The sequence below is a fragment of the Chiloscyllium punctatum genome, chromosome 36, assembly GCF_047496795.1.
Source record: "Chiloscyllium punctatum isolate Juve2018m chromosome 36, sChiPun1.3, whole genome shotgun sequence".
In the NCBI taxonomy this organism is placed as follows: Eukaryota; Metazoa; Chordata; class Chondrichthyes; order Orectolobiformes; family Hemiscylliidae; genus Chiloscyllium; species Chiloscyllium punctatum.
Genome location: NC_092774.1, coordinates 73,798,611 through 73,817,353, shown reverse-complemented (window position 1 = coordinate 73,817,353; position 18,743 = coordinate 73,798,611). Strand labels below are relative to the sequence as shown.

At 45.5% G+C, this 18,743-nt stretch overlaps 1 non-coding gene across 1 annotated transcript; it reads right to left on the bottom strand.

The window, feature by feature from the left end:
- Positions 1-12,731: 12,731 nt before the first annotated feature.
- trnap-cgg (transfer RNA proline (anticodon CGG)) lies at positions 12,732-12,821 on the bottom strand. The gene is given in 2 exon segments: positions 12,732-12,767; positions 12,786-12,821. It is a non-coding gene; the product is annotated as a tRNA-Pro (tRNA).
- Positions 12,822-18,743: the final 5,922 nt, after the last annotated feature.

Sequence of the window (18,743 nt, the reverse complement as noted above, 5' to 3'; positions counted from 1 at the left end):
AATTTGCTGTCATCTGCAAATCATTCATGTAAATGACAAAAAGTAGAGGGCTCAGCACCGATCCTTGTGGCACTCCATTGGTCACAGGCCTCCGGTCTGAAAAACAACCCTCCACCACCACCCTTTTTCTTCTACCTTTGAGCCAGTTCTGTATCCAAGTGGCTGGTTCTCTCTGTTTTCCTTGAGATCTAACCTTGCTAATCAATCTCCCATGGAGAACCTTGTCGAATGCCTTAATGAAGTCCATATAGATCACATCTACTGTTCTGCCCTCATTAATCTTGTTTGTTACTTCTTCAAAAAACTCAATCACGTTTGTGAGACATGATTTCCCACGCACAAACCCATGTTGACTATCCCGAATCATTCCTTGCTTTTCCAAATACATGTATATCCTGTCCCTCAGGATTCCCTCCAACAACTTGCCCACCACCGAGGTCAGGCTCACTCGGTGGGTCTGGGTGGGATGCTCTTCGGAGGGTCAGTGTGGACTTGTTGGACCACAGGGCTTGTGTTGGACCACAGGGCTTGTTTCCATAATGTTGGGGCTCTATGATTCCCCCAATGTGTCTGCAGCCTGGCTTCCAGGTCCATCTCGGAGCGGAAGATCCCCCAGCATGTGTTTTCCCTAGTTTCCAGCATCCAGAACTTCTCACCTTCTGCAAATCGAAAGACAATCTGCCCTCTTCTATGTCTGTTGTGTTACTGCTTAATCATTTTTCACTGGCCAGCAGAGGCTGATAGCCAAGTTTTGAACACATGAGGATGGCCTCAACTGGGACCTTGGATTCATGTCACTTGACAGGTAACTCCACTTCACTGTCACTCTCTAACACACACACACGCATAAAGCACACACTCTCACATACATGCAGACCCCTCTTTCAGGCACACACAAATACACCACACCCACGCACACACCCTCTCACAGGCTGATACTCCATCGCACACACACTTTCACGCATATGCACACTCTCTCTCTCTCTCTCTCTCTCTCTCTCGCATGCACACTTACATATAAGGCTTTGGGGTGAATTTGAATTTGCAGAATTATATTTGCAGATAACATGATGTTTTGCTCAAAAAGCGCACAATCTGCAGGCAGCCAATCCATGTGATATTTTATACATTCCTACTTTGGAAATCGAACCAGTCCCACTCACGATTGGGATACAGACCTTTAGTCGTCTCAAGAATGTGTCTTCAAAGAATTTACACATTAATGACCAAAAACCTGCAACCCATTCTAAAAGATGAAAGACTGAATAATAATCGAGGTTTGTTCATATACAATTTCTGTTGCATGAAACTGTGATCTTTTGCTGTAAATTCTCTTATGATCCTGCTCTACAAACACCTGAAGAAGGAGCAGTGTTCCGAAAGTTAGTGCTTCCAAATAAATCTGTTGGACTATAACCTGGTGTTGTGTGATTTTCAACTTTGTTTCTACTGAACACAGCCCACACCTCCTGGTGCTGCCTGTAAACTATACAATGCCGATGAAATGATGCAGCACCTGCAGAGATGAAAAATTTACAATTTTTAACGATACTAGCTACTCATTCACTGCTCCTTCTGATACACGACATTGGAAAGTTACTGCAGGAGGCTGAAAGTAATGAGCAGCTTTAAAACAAAAACCTATTGGATCTCATAGCTTTCATTGACAGTCTGAGACCGGGGTTAAGTTCAATTGACCTTTATTGCCACCCAACTTTGTTACAGCTTCAGATCTCCCCAGCAAAAAAAAAGTGTATGAAAAGAAGCTTTTTTTAAAAAAAACAGCTCAAAGCTCACACACTCCTCCCAACTCCACTTCCTTTACTGTTGGTCAGCACCGAGTAACCTTTATAATTGCATCCTTGGTACAGCCTTAAGCTGAAGGAAGGATTGCCTCACTCAGCAATTTCAACCCACACACTGTATCCATTTAAGTTACTCCCACTCATTTGCCATGGAGGGGGGCAGTCAAGAGTCAACCATGCTGCTGTGGGTCTGGAGTCAGGTGTAGGCCAGACCGGACAAAGGATGCAGTTGAGATGACTGAGTGAATCCTGTCCCACAATGGCAGTTTCCTTTCCTAAAAGGGACATGAGTGAATTAGATGGCAGTTTCTACCCTCAAAAAAAGTTTCATTATTAGATTCAGAACTCCAGATTTCTGACCGAATTTCAATTCCACCAACTGCCTCCGCGGGAATCCCCAGAACTGGGTTGATAGTCCAGTCGATAATGGCACTTGGCCGTCGCTCCTTCAATCCCCCTGCGATGGCACACGGACTCATTGGTGGCTCCGCAGGTGGGAGGAGTGGGTGAAGACCTTTCCACACTGAGAGCAGATGAGCGCCCTCTCCATGATATGGACCCTTTGTTAGATTACAGTGTAGATGTCTGAGTGAATCCTTTCCCGCACACAGAGCAGGAGATCGGACTCTCCCTGGTGTGGATCAGCTGGTGCCTCCGCAAGTTGCCCACATGACTGAAGCTCTTCCCGCACTTGGGGCAGATGAACGGCCTCTCCTCAGTGTAGACCTGCTGTTGGGTCAGCAGGGTGCAAGAATCGCCAAATCCCTTCCTGCACTCAGAGCAGGTGAATGGCCTCTCCCCCATGTGGACCCACTGGTGTTTCAGGAGGTGGGATACATCGTTTAATTGCTGCCCACACTGACAGCAGGAGAATTGCCTCTCTCTGGTGTGAACCTGCTGGTGTGTCTGCAGGTGGGACGACTGAATGAATCCTTTCCCACAATGGCGGCAGATGAACGGTCTCTCCATGGTGTGAACTCGCTGGTGTGTCTGCAGGCTGCACAGCCAACTGAATCCCTTCCCACATACTGAGCAGGAGAACGGCGTCTCCACAGTGAGAACGTGTCTGTGGGTGTCTAGCCCCAATGCGGAAGGGAACCCTTTCCCACAGTCCCCACGTTTGCATGGTTTTCCCATGGGGGGGGGGAGCATTCTTTGTGTCGCGCTGGGTTTGAAATTAAAAAACAGAATGGATACATCGTCTCTCCCCAATGTGAGGGGTGAGATTTTGATCCCCCAAGCTGACTAAATTGTTTGAAGCACTTTTCACAGACAGCGTACTGAATCTCCCTCACTCGGGTGTCTCAGTATTATTCCTGCCACACCAGTATCCAAAATCTCTCAAGCAAACAAAATCAAATATTTCTTCTCATTGTGAATGACTGCTGATATTCAAGCCACATTGATTCAAGTGGCTCTGTCAGAAGATGATGAATCATTTGTTTTCAGATTTCTTTCTGCATGTCTTCCTGCAAAAAGAATCACAAATTGAGTGATCACTGTCAGTACTGTTAAATGAATATAACATCAGTAGCAATTCCTGTAGATCTCTAGATGAGTGCTGACCATATATTATGCAAGACACGGAAAACCCTCATGCAGCAAGATAACCTTAAGTGTGTGTGGAGGAAAACTTAATTTAGATCGCAATGACCTGGAACAAGCTGTCGACCAAGGAGCTGGAAATGGAGCTGAATCAAGAATATGATAATGAAATGTCAAGGCTGCTTGGAAAAAAAAAGCCAGTGAAGTTACTGAATGACTTCCTGCTGACCTAGTAAATAAAAAAAGACAAGAAATATAGGACGTAACTCCATTACTGCATTAGAAGGTGAAAAATCATGTCCACAAAGTCTTTATAACAGCCAACAATATCAGATATACAGCATATGAAGCAATATATGTCCACATTTGAAATCAATGTGCCAATCCCTTAAATACTGCTCAGTTCCGTGAGAAACTACCCTTATAATTCTGACCATGAGGAAAGAAGTAAACCTTTTCCATGGTGCAAACTCTGTACGTGCCAAACTGAGGGAATACACAAGGAAAATACCTTTGAGAGGGACAGAGATCATATGAGCACCTTGGGAGAGCCTGCTCCCTCCATGGAGTCACTCCAGTTGCTACAAGTGAACAGTGTTCCCACCATCCCACCCACCACCCTCCCCGCCTCTCTCTCTCCCCCTCCCAGGATGACGAATGGAAAGGGGGAGACATTGTTTTGCTCCCAGATGTTGCCCAGAGGGAGGGAGTTTCACTCTGAAATTGACAGGGCTACTTCCACATTCTGGCGTCCACAATGGGTTGGGGGGCGGGGAGTAGAAGAGGGGAAGGGGCACCCGCGCTGCCCTGCAGCTGAGGCATGTGGGGAATGGAGGACACTTTGCAAACTCCTTTCACACTCTTCCACGTCAATGCGGTTTGAGTTCAGCAAAGCACAGGGTTTAATTTTAGCTTTTCACTCTCAGAAAACCCCCACCTCTGTGAATCCAACACTGGTGGTTGATATGTGGAATGAACCACCTCAGGAAGCGGTAGATGCGGGTACAATTAAAAGACATTTATTTAAGTACATGAATAGGAAAGGTTTGGAGGGATACAGGACAAGAGAAGGCTGAAGAGACTGATTTATTTGGGGATTATGGTTGGCGTGGACTGATTGGACAAAAGGCCCGTGACTCGATGGTAAGTTCATAGTTCCTTGAAAGGGGAGTCGCTCATAGACAGCATAGTGAAGAAGGTGTTTGATATGCTTGCCTTTATTGGTCAGTGCACTGGGTGCAGGAGTCGGGAGGTCATGTTGCGACTGTAGAAGACATTGGTTAGGCCACGTTAGGAGTATTGCATGTAATTCCGGTACCAGTTATCCCAGACTGACACACCGTAAACCAGAGATAGTGACTGAAATTGACTCTGATACAAAATCAAAACATTAAATCACTGCAGTGCAAAATGAGGCCATTTGACCCATTGAATGCATTGGGTATAGGAGTTGGGAGGTCATGTTGTAGCTGTACAGGACATTAGTTCGGCCACTTTTGGATTATTGCATTCGATTCTGGCCTCCCTACTATAGGATAGGAAGGATGTTGTGAAACTTGAAAGTGTGCAGAAAAGATTCATAAGGATGTCACCACGGTTGAAGGATTTGTAGTACAAGGAGAGTCTGAATAGGATGGGGCTGCTTCCCTGGAGTGTCGGAGGCTGAGGGGTGACCTTATAGATAGCTATCAAATCATGAGGGGCATGGATAGGGTAAATAGGCTAGAGGAAGTGGTGGAGGCTGGTACAATTACAACATTTAAAAGGCATCTGGATGGGTGTGTGAATAGGAAAGGTTTGGAGGGATATGGGCCAAATGCTGGCAAATGGGTCACTAGATTTATATAGGACATCTAGTCAGCATGGATGTGTTGGATCAAAAAGTCTATTTCCGTGATGTGTAGCTCGATGTCTATTTGATAGTCGATGCTTTATTTCTGTTGATGTAAATATTGTTAGGGAGAGAGAATTCCTCAAGTAGGGGACGATAAGAATCCTGGGACACCCCAAATTCTGGTTTACTATGTAATGAATAAACGTTAAGCGTGAGCACCAAATGTGATTTATGTCTAATTTTGTTTCATTTTTCTTGTTTTTTCCCTGTTATGATGACTCTCTCAGTCTGGATGGTTGTCAGGCTGGGAATATTGTGGATTGGGCCTTGGTTGACTGAATGTTTTATTGTTCTGGAAGGTGTAAAAGGGGCTCAAAGTTTCAGCAGAAAGCCAGCTGAGCTGAGAACGGACAACATCTTACTTTGTTGGAACAGGGAGAGGAGGACAGGGAAACCAGGAGCTGAAATCCGAGCTGCAACACAGTACCATGTTATTAGTGCTTTGATTAGCAGTGCCAACCCTCTATCTTTACCTCGCTTCCTATTCGACTTGAATGCCACGTAGCCCCTCAATATTCAGGACCCAATCCTTGTCATCCTGAAGCCATGTCCCTGTAAGGAGTCTCAGATCATAATTATTCTCTTCAATGTATGCAGTCAATTCATTCAGTTTTGTTACAATGCAGCACATACAATACATTCAGCCATACAGTCTTCACTTTCAATTTTTGTGATCTGTAAATCCAGTTTTGATTAGATTAGTTTCTCTACAGTGTGAAAACAGGCCCTTCGGCCCAACAAGTCCACACCGACACCCTGAAGAGTAACCCACCCAGACCCATTTCTCTCTTATTAATGTACCTAACACTATGGACAATTTAGCATGGTCATTTGACCTGACCTGAAAATCTTTGGACTGGGACATTTACTTTCCGTGTCCCTTTCTATCATTCTCCGATGTTCATTTTCCACATCTCTACATTGCTCACCTGCCTTGATTCGGATTGGCCATGAGAAATGCAGCTTTATACATTCACAGTAATAGGAGGAGTAGGCTATTTGGTCCATCGAGGTACTCCGAAATTCATTAAGATCATGGCTCATCTATCCATCGTCTCAGCTCCTCTTACCTGCATTATCCTGACTATCCTAACTTCACCTACCATACAAAATCCCATCGAACTGCGTCTTGAATATGCCTGCTTCTACTGCTTCCTTGGGCAGAGAATTCCATAGATTCACCACTCTCTGGGAAAAGCAGCTCCTTCTCCTCTGTCTTAAGCCTACTCCTCCTAATCTTGTGACCTAGTCTCACTCACTGGCAGAAACGACTAGATAGGGTGGGTCTGGATGGCATGCTCTTTGAATGGTTCAGTGTGGACTTGATGGGATGAATGTCCTGGTTCCACGCTGGAGGGATTCTATGATTTACCATAGTTGGGTTTGCCCTGGACTGCAGCACCAGAACCACCCACCTTCTGCGATCGAAAGACAAGTCTCACCCTGCCTATTGTATGTGTGCTATCTAACTGCTTAATCATTTCTAGTGAATACAGCCCACACCTCCCTCTGCTGCCAGCAACCTTTACAAAGCTGATGAGACAATGCTATACCTGCAGTACTGAAAATCGTAAGGTTTCTAACGATACCAGTTACTGATTCGCCACTCCCACTGATGGACAGCATTGGAAATACAATGTTGAAGGCTGAAAGAAATGAGCAGTTTAAAACAAAAACTCACCAAACCCTTCACTGGGCTCCCTGCTCACCACACATTACTTTAATCGCTTCAACTCCACATTGCAACAAACTCCCACTTTCCACCAATATCCCGAATGCCCTCACTCAGTTGCTGTCGCACAAATGAAAGATTTCATTTTAGCTTCTGCTCCCAGTAAGGAGAAAGCATCTTTGAAAGCTGCACTGAACGTTCAGTCTTCACAACGACACTTCTGCTTTCCTTCAGTCCAAATTGTCCGTGATGACCAGATATCCCAAATTAACATAGTTCCATTTGCCTGCACATAACCCATATCCCTCTCAATTCTCCCTATTACCAAATGCCTTTAAAAATGCTGTTAATATACCAGCCTCCACCACTTCCTCTGGCAGCTCATTCCATACACGCAACACACTCTGCATGAGAAAGGTGCCTCTGAGGTTCCTTTTAAAGCTTTCGCCTCTCACCTCAGACCTATGTCCTCTAGTTTTGGACTTCCCTATTCTGGGGAAAAGATTTTGGCTATTCACCCTATCCATGCTCCTTATGAACTTCTATAAAGTCACCCTCAGCCCCCAATGTTCCAGAGAAAACAGCCCAGCCTATTCAGCCTCTCCATATAGATCAAACCCTCCAACTCTGGCGATAGCCTTGTAAATCTTTTCCAAATCATTGCAAAGGCTCGTAACACGTTTCCTGTAGCAAGGAAACCAGAACCGAATGCAGTATTCCAAAAGTGGCCTAATCAATGTCCTGTGCAGCCGCAACATGACCTCCCAACATCTGTATTGAAGTGCACTGACCTATAAAAGCAAATATATCAACACCTTCTTTGCTATCCTGTCTACCTGCGACTCCACTATGAACTAGCACTCTAAGGTATGTTTATTCAACAACACTCCCCATTAAATGTGTAGACCCTGCCCTGATCTGCCTTTCCAAAATCCATATTTCAAAACGGGGTTGAGAAACATATCAGCCGTGATTGAATGGTGGAGCAGATCTGATGGGCTGAATGGCCTAATTTCTGCACCTATGTCGTATGGTGTCTTGCTGTCCTGGACACAGAGTGTGTGAATTGGGAGCAGGAATAGGTCATTTGGTCTTTCCAACTGGCACCAGCATTGAACAGTTCATAACTGGATATAAAAATACCTGCATCTAGATGGATGGGCTGGGACTTTTTTCATTGGAGCTTCGGAGGTTGAGAGGTGACCTTAGAGAGGATTATAAAATCATGAGGGGTATAGATGAGGTGAACAGCAGGTATTCTTTCCCTATGTGGTTGTTTCAAGATTAGGGAGCAAATTTTGAAGGTGAAGAAAGAAACATTTTAAAAAGACATAAAGGGCACCTTTTTTTAAAAGATAAAGAGTAGTTCATGTGAGGATTCAATGTCTAGAGGAGTTGCTGGATGCAGGTACAGTTACAATGTTTAAAAGACATTTGGATAAGTACATGAATAGGAAAGGTTCGCAGGGATATGGGCCAAAGACTGGCAGGTGGGACCAGTTCAGTTTCAGAACACCGTCAGCATGGACTAGTTCGACTGAATGGTCTCTTTCTGTGCTGTATGACTCTGTAACTGTTCTCTACTGGTCTTAAAACCATTTTCTTGCCTTCTCCCATAACGTCTTTGTTCTTCAAAGTCACATGAGCTCAGCCTTGAATATATTCAATAACGGACCTGACTGCAGGAAGACATCCCCACTTCTGAACTCAATTATCTTGCTGATATACCACTTGCTTTGCTCATTGCTTGCTGCACCTTTCTGACAACTGGCATTGACTGGTGTTGAAGCACATCACTCCTGATGAAGGGCTCGTGCCCGTTACGTCGACTCTCCTCCTCCTCAGTTGCTGCCTGACCTACTGTGGTTTTCCAGCGCCACAATATTCAACTCTGATTTCCAGCATCTAAGTTTCGCCACATCTCAACATATCACTATTTAAATAATGCATCTCCTTTCTGCTTTCTTTTTACACTGCAAAGGCTATAACTTCACATTGTGGTACTGCATTTGCCATGTGCTTGCAAGCTGACACACAGACCGGGATCAACTTTTCCAGAGTCTGGCCCCTCCCTCGGTTCACTCTTTCCTTTCAATTGCTGCAAGTCAACAGTTGAACCCCAGAATGAAAAAGTGGTGAGAAAAACACTGTTGTACTCACAAATGTTAGACAGAGGAAGGAAGTTACAGTCTGGGATGACCTTTGATCTTATGCAGAGAGAAAAGAGCAGCTGCAGCTTCAGAGCTCACGGTCCAATCTCCACATTTCGACAATGGCCGGCTCTGATTGGCAGGAGGACCAGAGTCCTTCCGGTCCACCAAGGTTCTCCATTGCTCCATGGAAAGGAGCTTGTGCGCCAAGAGTATGCGCAGTGCTTGCTGACACCGCAGAGCATGCTCAATGTGTAGGAATTTGTTACAAATTTTTAAGCTAAAAAAATCACAAAACACCTGGTTATAGTGCAAGAGACTTATTTGGAAGCACTATCTTTCGGAGCCCTGCTCCTTCATCAGGTGATTGTGGAGTATAACATCGTAAGACAGAATTTATGATCTTACGATGTTATATTCCACAACCACCTGATGTAAGTAGCAGCGTTTCGAAAGCTAGTGCTTCCAAACAAGCCTATTGGACTGTAACCTGGTGTTGTGTGATTTTTAACTTCGTACACCTTAGTCCAACACGGGCACCTCCCGATCATGACAAATATTAAGCGTCCAAATGAGATTACGAGAGAAAAATGCTGAAGCCATTCTTTTTGCCGATTTTTTCGCCCTGTGCCTCCACATTTTGTCTGGCTGCTCAACGTTTCTGTCTTTTCCCCTGGGTAGAGGTATTCCAAAACTAGAGGGTAAAGGTGAGGGGGAAAGATTTTAATAGATCTAAAAGACTAGGAAGGGAACATTAACCCCTTACTGGACGAAAGTGAGGACTGCAGAGGCTGGAGATTAGGGTCGAGAGGGTGGAGCTGGAAAAGCACAGCAGGTCAGGCAGCATCCGAGGAGCAGGAGAATCGACGTTTCGGGCAAAACCCTTCATCAGGAAATAGCCATAGGGAACTGCAGGGCTGTAGCGTAATCGAGTGGGTCTGAGTGGGATGCTATTAGGTAGGTCGCTGTGAATGGCCTGTCGGGATGATATGGTTCCGCTGCCTTAGTCACGCGTATATTGAGAAATGTGGGAGGCGTGGGTTCCAGTTCGTGGGACACTGACACCAGTCCTGGAGGAGGTGGAATTTGTGCTGTCTCTCTCTTCACATTCTGCCCCCCTGTCCATTTTCTCCTCATCCACTGCCCCCTGTCCATTCTCTCTCCACGCACTGTACCCTCTGTTCTCTCCCCCAACCCTCTGAACCCCAGTCTATTCCCCTGTCCATTTCCCTCCCTTCCCCACCACCACCAGTGAACCCCTCACCACCCCCCCACCCCCACAATCGTCCTTTCTCGTGCCTCAGTCCTCTTTGACCGCTGTATGAAGTCTTTCTCAGGAGAGAGAGAGAGAGAATGGATGGTGATGACTTTACCTGAGAAACATGGCATGAGAGAAATAGCTGATTTTTAAAATTGAGAATAACTAAAACTATATATTCAGAAACTTCGTTAAAGTCAGGAAGAATGTTATTCTTTTAAAAGCTGCAGAAATCTTTCTGAAACTTGCATTGATGTATGTGCAGTTAGGCCACAACAAAGGACAGGCTGTAAGGAGTGAATGAGTGAATAAAAGACGAGTCCAACCTTGCCCTCGAGGAGAAAGTGAGAACTGCAGATGCTGGAGATTCAGAGTCGATAGTGTAGTGTTGGAAAAGCACAGCAGGTCAGGCAGCATCCAAGGAGCAGGAGAATCGACGTTTCGTGCATAAACACTTGGCACTCGGCCACCGCTCCTTCAATCCCCCTTCGATCGCACCTGAACTCACTGGTGCCTCCGCAGGTGGGAGGAGCAGGTGCTTACAGCAGGTGAACGGCCTCTCTCCGGTGTGGACCCACTGGTGGGTCAGCAGTGCAGCTGACTGAGTGAAACCCCTCCCGCACATGGGGCACGTGACTGGCTTCTTTCACTTGTGGACCCACTCGTGCGTCTGCAGATGGCTGACCGGACTGAAGTCCTTCCTACACACTGAGCAGGTGAATCTCCTCACCAGGTGTGAATGTGTCTGTCGGTTTCCAGCACGGATGGGGAAGAGAATCCTTTCCCACAGTCCCCACATTTCCACAGCTTCCCCTTTGGAGGGAGCTTTCCTTGTGTTGCTCTGGGATTGAAATTACAAACAGAACGGTGACATAGTCTTTCCCACCGTGAGGGGTGAGACTTTGATTCGCGAAGTTGAGTAATTGGTTTGAAGGACTTTTCACAGTCAGCGCACTGAATCTCCCTCACTCCGGTGTCTCAGTATTCTTCCTGCCGCACCAGTGTCCAGAATCTCTCAAGCAAACAAAAGCAAACATGTCTTCTTGATTGGAATGGCTGCTGATATTCAAGTCCCAATGAAGCAAGTGGCTCTGTCAGAAGTTGATGTATGCTTTCAGATTTCCTTCTGCACGTCTTCCTGCAAAGAAAAATCACAAAATAAGTGATCACTGTCAGTACAGTTAATGAACATAACATAGGTGGCAATTCCGATAGATTGTGAGATGCCTGCTGATCACATATTATCCAGACCACAGAAACCTGAAAACCCTCCTGCAGCCAGGTCGGCTCAGCTGTGCATGGAGGAAAACTTAATTTCAGTGACAATAACATGGAACAAACTGTTGTGGTTCTGTTCACCGAACTGGGAATTTGTGTTGCAGACGTTTCGTCCCCTATCTAGGTGACATCCTCAGTGCTTGGGAGCCTCCTGTGAAGCGCTTCTGTGATGTTTCCTTCGGCATTTAAAGTGATTTGTACCTGCCACTTCCGGTTGTCAGTTCCAGCTGTCCGCTGCAGTGGCTGCTATATCGGGTCCAGATCGATGTGTTTGTTGATTGAATCAGTGGATGAGTGCCATGCCTCTAGGAATTCCCTGGTTGTTCTCTGTTTGGCTTGTCCTATAATAGTAGTGTTGTCCCAGTCGAACACATGTTGCTTGTCATGAGTTCAACAGGGACAACACTATTATTACCACAACAACGAGCACCCGAGCTACAAATCTTCTCCCAAACATGGAACAAACTGCCTACAAAGATGCTGAAAATGGAGCTGAATCAAGGATATGAAAATGAAATGTTGTGGACGCACGAGTGGGTCCACAAGCGAAAGAAGCTTGAGAAAAGAAAGCCGGTAAAGATGCTGAATGACTTCCTGCTGACATCTTAAATGAAAAATACACGACAAAAAAGGACATAACTCCATTACTACATTAGAAGGTGAATAATAATTGCAAAGAAACTTTTAGAATAGCCAACAATATCAGATATACACCATAGAGAACAAAGAACAAAGAAAATTTACAGCCCAGGAACAGGCCCTTCAGCTCTCCAAGCCTGAGCCGATCCAAATGTACTGTCTAAACGTGTCCGTCAATTCCTAAGCATCTGTATCCCTCTACTCCCGCCCCCCCCCCCAATCGCACCCCCCTCCACCCCCGACTCGTGCATTTATCCGGACGCATCTTAAACGAATCTACTGTGCCTGCTTCTAGCACCTCTGCTGGCAACGCGTTCCAAACGCCCACAAGTAAAACTTGCGTTCAATTTGAGTAAGTGTTGCCCTTGCCGCGTTCATTGTAATGGTAACTCTGCCCCATCCCGAATTCAGGCAGTCGGATCTCGTGAAACGAAGCTGCTTTTTGAGAAAATTAATTGGCAGTTTTTGAACAAGGCAATGTGAGAGCTGAGGGCTCGTCCGGGATTTGAACCCGGGATCTCTCGCATATCCACACAGCAGAAAGCCCGAAGCGAGAATCATACCCCTAGACCAACGAGCCACAAGCTTCGGCTTACCGCCAAGTCAATTTGAGTTCAAGCAAAGCAAGGGGTTTAAATATATTTTAGAAAACTTCCTTTGTGCCCTGGGAAAACTCCTGCCGCGGGAAATGCAGTGTTACAGATTGGTAGGAGCAGAAGCAGTAGTAGGCCATTTGGTCAAGCCTGCCCCGTCATTCATTAAGATCACAGCTCCACCAACCTGCACTATCCCGACCACCCTTAATTCCCCTACCATGCAAACACCCATCCAACTGTGTCTTCGATATACTTCATGAAGCTGTCTCAACTGCTCTCTTGGGCAGAGAATCCCATGGAGTCTCACAGAGTAACACAGATGTACAATACGGAAACAGACCCTTTGGTCCAACTCGTTCATGCAGCCCAGATATCCTAACCTAATCTAGTCCCACTTGCCAGCACTTGGCCCAAATCCCCATAAAACTTCTTATTCACATACACATCCAGATGCATTTTAAATGCTGTAATTATACCAACGTCCATCACTTACTTCAGCAGCTCATGCCGTACATGCATCACCCTCTGCGTGAAAAGGTTGTCCCTTATGTCCCTTCTATATCTTTTCCCTGCCCTCCCTAAAACTATTCCCTCTAGTTCTGGACTCCCCCATCACAGGGAAAAGAACTTGTCTATTTACTCTATCCATATCCCTCATGATTTTATAAACCTCTATAAGGTCGCCCCTTAGCCTCCGACGCTCCAGAGAAAACAGTCTACTCAGCCTCTCCCGATAGCTCAACCCTCCAACCCTGGCAGCGTCCTCGTAAATCTTTTCTGCACCTTTTCTAGTTTCACAACATCTTTCCGATAGGAAGCAGACCAAAATTACATGCAATATTCCAAAAGTGGCCTGACCAATGTTCTGTACAGTAGCAACATGAGCTCCCAACATCTATCCTCGATGCTCTGACCAACAAAGGAAAGCATACCAAACGCCTTCTTTACTATCCAATCTGCCTGCGTCTCTACTTTTAAGGAATTATCAACCTGAACTCCAAGGTCTCTTTGTTCAGCAACACTTCCAAGTAATCTATCATTAAGTGTGAAGGTCCTGCTCTGATTTATTTTTCCAAAATGCAGCATCTCACATTTATCTACATGAACCTCCATCTGCCACTCCTCAGCCCATTGGCCCATCTGATCAAGATCCCGTTCTAATCTGAGGTGTCCTTCTTTGCTGTCCACTACACCTCCAATTTTGGTATCATCTACAAACTTACTAACTATACCTCCTACGTTTACATGAAAATCATTTATATAAATGACAAAACGTAGTGGATCCAGCATCGATCCTTGGGACACACCATTGGTCACAGGCCTTCAGTCTGAAAAGCAACCCTCCATCACTACCCTCTGTCTTCTGCCTTCGAGCCAGATTTGTATCCAAATGGCTAGTTGTCCCTGCATTCCATGAGATTAAACCTTGCTCACCAGTCTCCCATGAGGAACCTTGATGAATGCCTTCCTGAAGTCCATATAGATCACGTCCATCGCTCTGCCCTCATCAATCCACTGTGTTACTTCTTCGAAAAACTCAATCACGTTCGTGAGACATGATTTCCCAAGCACAAACCCACGCTGACCATCCCTAATTAATGCTTGCCTTTCCAAACACATGTAAATCCTACCTCTCAGGATTCTCTCCAACAACTTGCCCATCACGGATGTCAGGCTCACAGGTCTCGAGTTCCCTGGCTTTTCCTTACCACATTTCTGAAATAGTGGCACCACGTTAGCCACCCTCTAGCCTTCCGGCACCTCACCTGTGACTATTGATAATACAAATATCTCATTGAGAGGCCTAGCAATCACTTCCCCAGTTTCCCATAGAGTTCTGGGGTTCTCCTGATCAGGTCCTTGGGATTTATCCACTTTTATGCATTTCAAGATATCCAGCAATTTCTCATCTGCAATATGGACATTGTTTCAACATGTAACCATCTATTTTCTCACATTCTATATCTTCCATGCCCTTCTCCACAGTAAACACTGATGCACAATATCCGTTCAGTATCTCCCCCATCTACTGCAGTTCCACACAAAGGCTGCCTTGCTGATCTTTGAGGGGCCCTATTCTCTCCCTCGTTACCCTTTTGTCCTTAATGTATTTATAAAAACTCTTTGGATTATCTTTAACTCTATTTGCCAAAGCTATCTCATGCCCCCTTTTTGCCCTCATGATTTCCCTCTTAAGTATGCTTGTACTGCCTTTATTCTCTAAGGATTCACTCGATCTCTCTGTCTATAACTGACATCTGGTTCCTTCTTTGTCTTAACCAAAATGTCAATTTCTCTAGTCATCCAGCATTCCCCAATATACCAGCCTTTCCTTTCACCCTAACAGGAATATACTGTCTGGACTCTTGTTATCTCATATCTGAAGGCTTCCCATTTTCCAGCAGTCCTTTAACGTGCGAACATCTGCTCCCAATTAGCTTTTGAAGAATCTTGCCTAATACCTGAGTATTCCTCCAATTTAGAACTTCAACTTTTAGATCTGATATATTATTTTCAATCACCAATCTAATGTTAATAGAATTATGGTTGCTGGCCCTTAGGTTTTGCACTCTCCCCAGTATATACATCTACATGGTGATTGAGAAAAATTCCTTGTACACACTTAATACATTTCTCTATTTGACGGAAGAGTATATGGGCAGGAGTATACCTTGGGTCCACTCTTACTTCATTCCCATCAACCCTACCCCCATTCCCATCCCATTAGTCCAAAAGCACTTTCCCCTGCAACTGCAGAATGTGTAACACCAGCCCATCTACCTGCACCCTCCTTACTATACAAAGGCCCAACCATACTTTGCAGGTGAAGCAGCACTTTACCTGCACTTCCCACAACCCGGTCTACTGCATTTGCTGCTCACAATGTGATCTCATCTACATTGGGGAAATTAAGCGTAAACTAGGTGACTGCTGCACAGAACATCTACGTTCTGCCGCAAAAAAGATCTGGAGCTTCCGGTTGCCTGCCAATATCACACCCCATTCTGTTCCCTGGCCAACATCTCTGTCTCAGGTTTGCTGGAGTGTTCCAGCGAAGCTCAGCACCAGCAGAACGAAGAGCACCAAATATTGCACTTGGGGACCATACATCCCTCCGGTCCCAATATCGAATTCAATAATTCTAGGGCCTGAAATCCATAGTTTCCTCGTCCCTTCCACACACACCAAGCTTTGTTATCACATAGTCTGTCATTACGCACTACCTATTCTTAGCTATGAACAGTCTTCATTAACAGTTATTCACCCTCCCATGCAGATTGTTATCAACTCCCTTTCCTGTCCAACAGTTCTTCCCTCGCTTTGGGCTCTGTCCTGATCTATCAGTTACTGCGTCCGCCTTCCTCCCACAATATTTTTCGCATATAAACGGACATTTTCCCAATCACCATCAGTTCTATGGAACGGTCACCGGCAACTCTTGTTTTTTTTTTGTTTCTGATATACAGCATCGAAAATTCTTTCAGCTTTTTATTGAGAGAGAGTTGGAAATTGTTTCGAGAGACAGAGGGAGGGGGGGGGGAGAGACAGAACAGACATGAACTGTTGATCTCCATTGTTCCACATAAGGTAAAATCATTGCAGTGCGATCAGTTACCTTAACCATGAATAGAAACACACAGTTTACGGTAGGCTTGTGGCGCAACGGTAGCGCCTCTGATTCCAGCTCAGTAGGTGACGTGCTCAAATCAAGTCAGACTCACGGCAGTCAACTATACCTCAAGAAAGGAGTACGCTCGCGGTTATGTGTTGAGCCAAGTCTGCTTTCCGGGCACTTTTGATCGCACATGAAGCTTTGCTATCAGTTTGATTTGTGAACACTGTGTCAGGGAGGTGCTGTTCCCATTGTTTGGGTAAATGCTCAGCTTCCCCCAGTGTAAGAAGTGAAACACAGACTGTTCCAGCAGGGGATTTAAATACACTGCCGCATCCCTCTGGGCAGCCGCTTCATTCAGTTGGTGACAGCGCGGGCATGACGAACATTATTCCGATATTTTTACAACATAATCTAGAGACTCCCAGCTTTATGTTTTAATCCATCAAGACAGTGATAGCGAGTTCAGGTAGAAATGTTTTCCACCAACAGCAAATCCGTTCCTCTCACTGGACACAGTTAAAATTATTTTTATTCAACTAAAGGAGCGGAAACTACAGTCTGACGGCTCCTCTCCACATTAACGGTGAGCCTGAATTTTATAAACGGTGTCAGTAAAATCCAGTGGCGGACACTGATTTGGTTCAATCGTTTTTTGCCAAGCGTAATTCACCGAGAGGATGCTGCTTTGTGAAACAGCGTGGGGAATTACTGCAGGGCCTCCTGCGCATGGAACACACCACAACTGATGTGTTTCACCTTCATCAGTTTATTCCCATCTCAGGGAAAAGTGGTTTGATGATTCGGATCATAGCAACCCGACAGAGAACAGGAGAAGACCACACAGCCTTTCACAGGCTTGTCACCACAGCTGGGTCACCGTGGCCTGTGTATCAGAATGGGACATTTATTTGCATCTACTGACGAGAAGCACAGCATATCAGAGTGCTGGTAGGACTATCACACATGAGAAAACGGCTTTGACCTATCAGCTGGAGTGGCTCCCAATGCGTAACTTCACTCACCTTAACTGAATAACTGTAAAAAATTACTCAGCGATTCAAAGGAATACTCCGTTTTGAATCTGCATTGTGGCATATACTTTCGAGAATGATGTCAAAACACCTTCATTGCTGTGATGGAGTATCCTGTTGGACAAGATATACCGGTTGTCAAATTTCCCACGTGCTGTTGGTCCAACTCCGATTGTACTCAATATCACAAAATGAGTGACAGCGCAGACTGAGGCCGTGCAGCCCAACTTCGCTCTGCTGGCTCGACACAATATATAAATAAGTGTCTCTATGTGTATCATTCTGTCGCCCTCTCCCTGTAAATCTGCACATTGTTACATTGAACATTACCATTGAATTCCCATTTGTGTCCATTGAATCTGCCTCTTTGTCACTGTCAAACAGGGATTTACTGACCCCACTCCCTGTGCGAAAACATTCTTCCGAATGTCACTTTTACTTTTCCTGATGACTTTAAATCTCTGCCAAATCGTTCTCGATCCTTTCATTCATGGGAGCATTTTCACTATATTACTTCCTCTGTCTAGACCCCTGATGACTTGGAAAACTTCAATCAGGCCAACTTTCAGCCTTCTGTTCATCAAAAGTTCCCAACTTTCCAATCTACCTTCACTGCTGTCATTCCTCATGCACCGCACCATTCACTTCAACCTGTTCAGCACTGTGTCCAATCACTTCACTTGCCGCTTCCTGAAATTTCCCCCTCAGAACTGAACAGAAATGCAGCTGGATGATTCGGATTGCGCGGGCGAACAGTCTGCAATACTTGACTCCACTTGTCACAAATGTTCCCTTCGCCGAGCTCATTGCAATTGGAGCTCTGCCCCATCCTTACTTCAGGCAGTCCGATCTCGTTTCATTGAGAAATTTTGCACAAGGCAATTTAAGAAATGAGGGTTCGTTCGGGATTCAAACCCAGCATCTCTCGCACGAGCGTGTAGCTGAAGACCCGAAGCAAAATTCGCACCGCTAGATCAGCGAGTCACAGGCTGTTGAGTTCCGTCTCTGCCCTGACCCCTGATACCTCCAGCGCCCTCCCCTGAAGCAGTTGAGACTTGCTCAGTGTGAAATACATTTGACATTGCTCCAATAAATACAAACAGCAAAGAGATTCCACAACATTTGCTTCTCATTCTGTCTCCCTGCGCCCAGGACGCTGCTGTTTGTCCTGTTTCCAGGAACCGGACTCTCTCCACTGGCGGATAATTAAACCATTTTGTTTCTCCTTGCAAGTATTCTGGGGGAGGGCAGAGCCCATT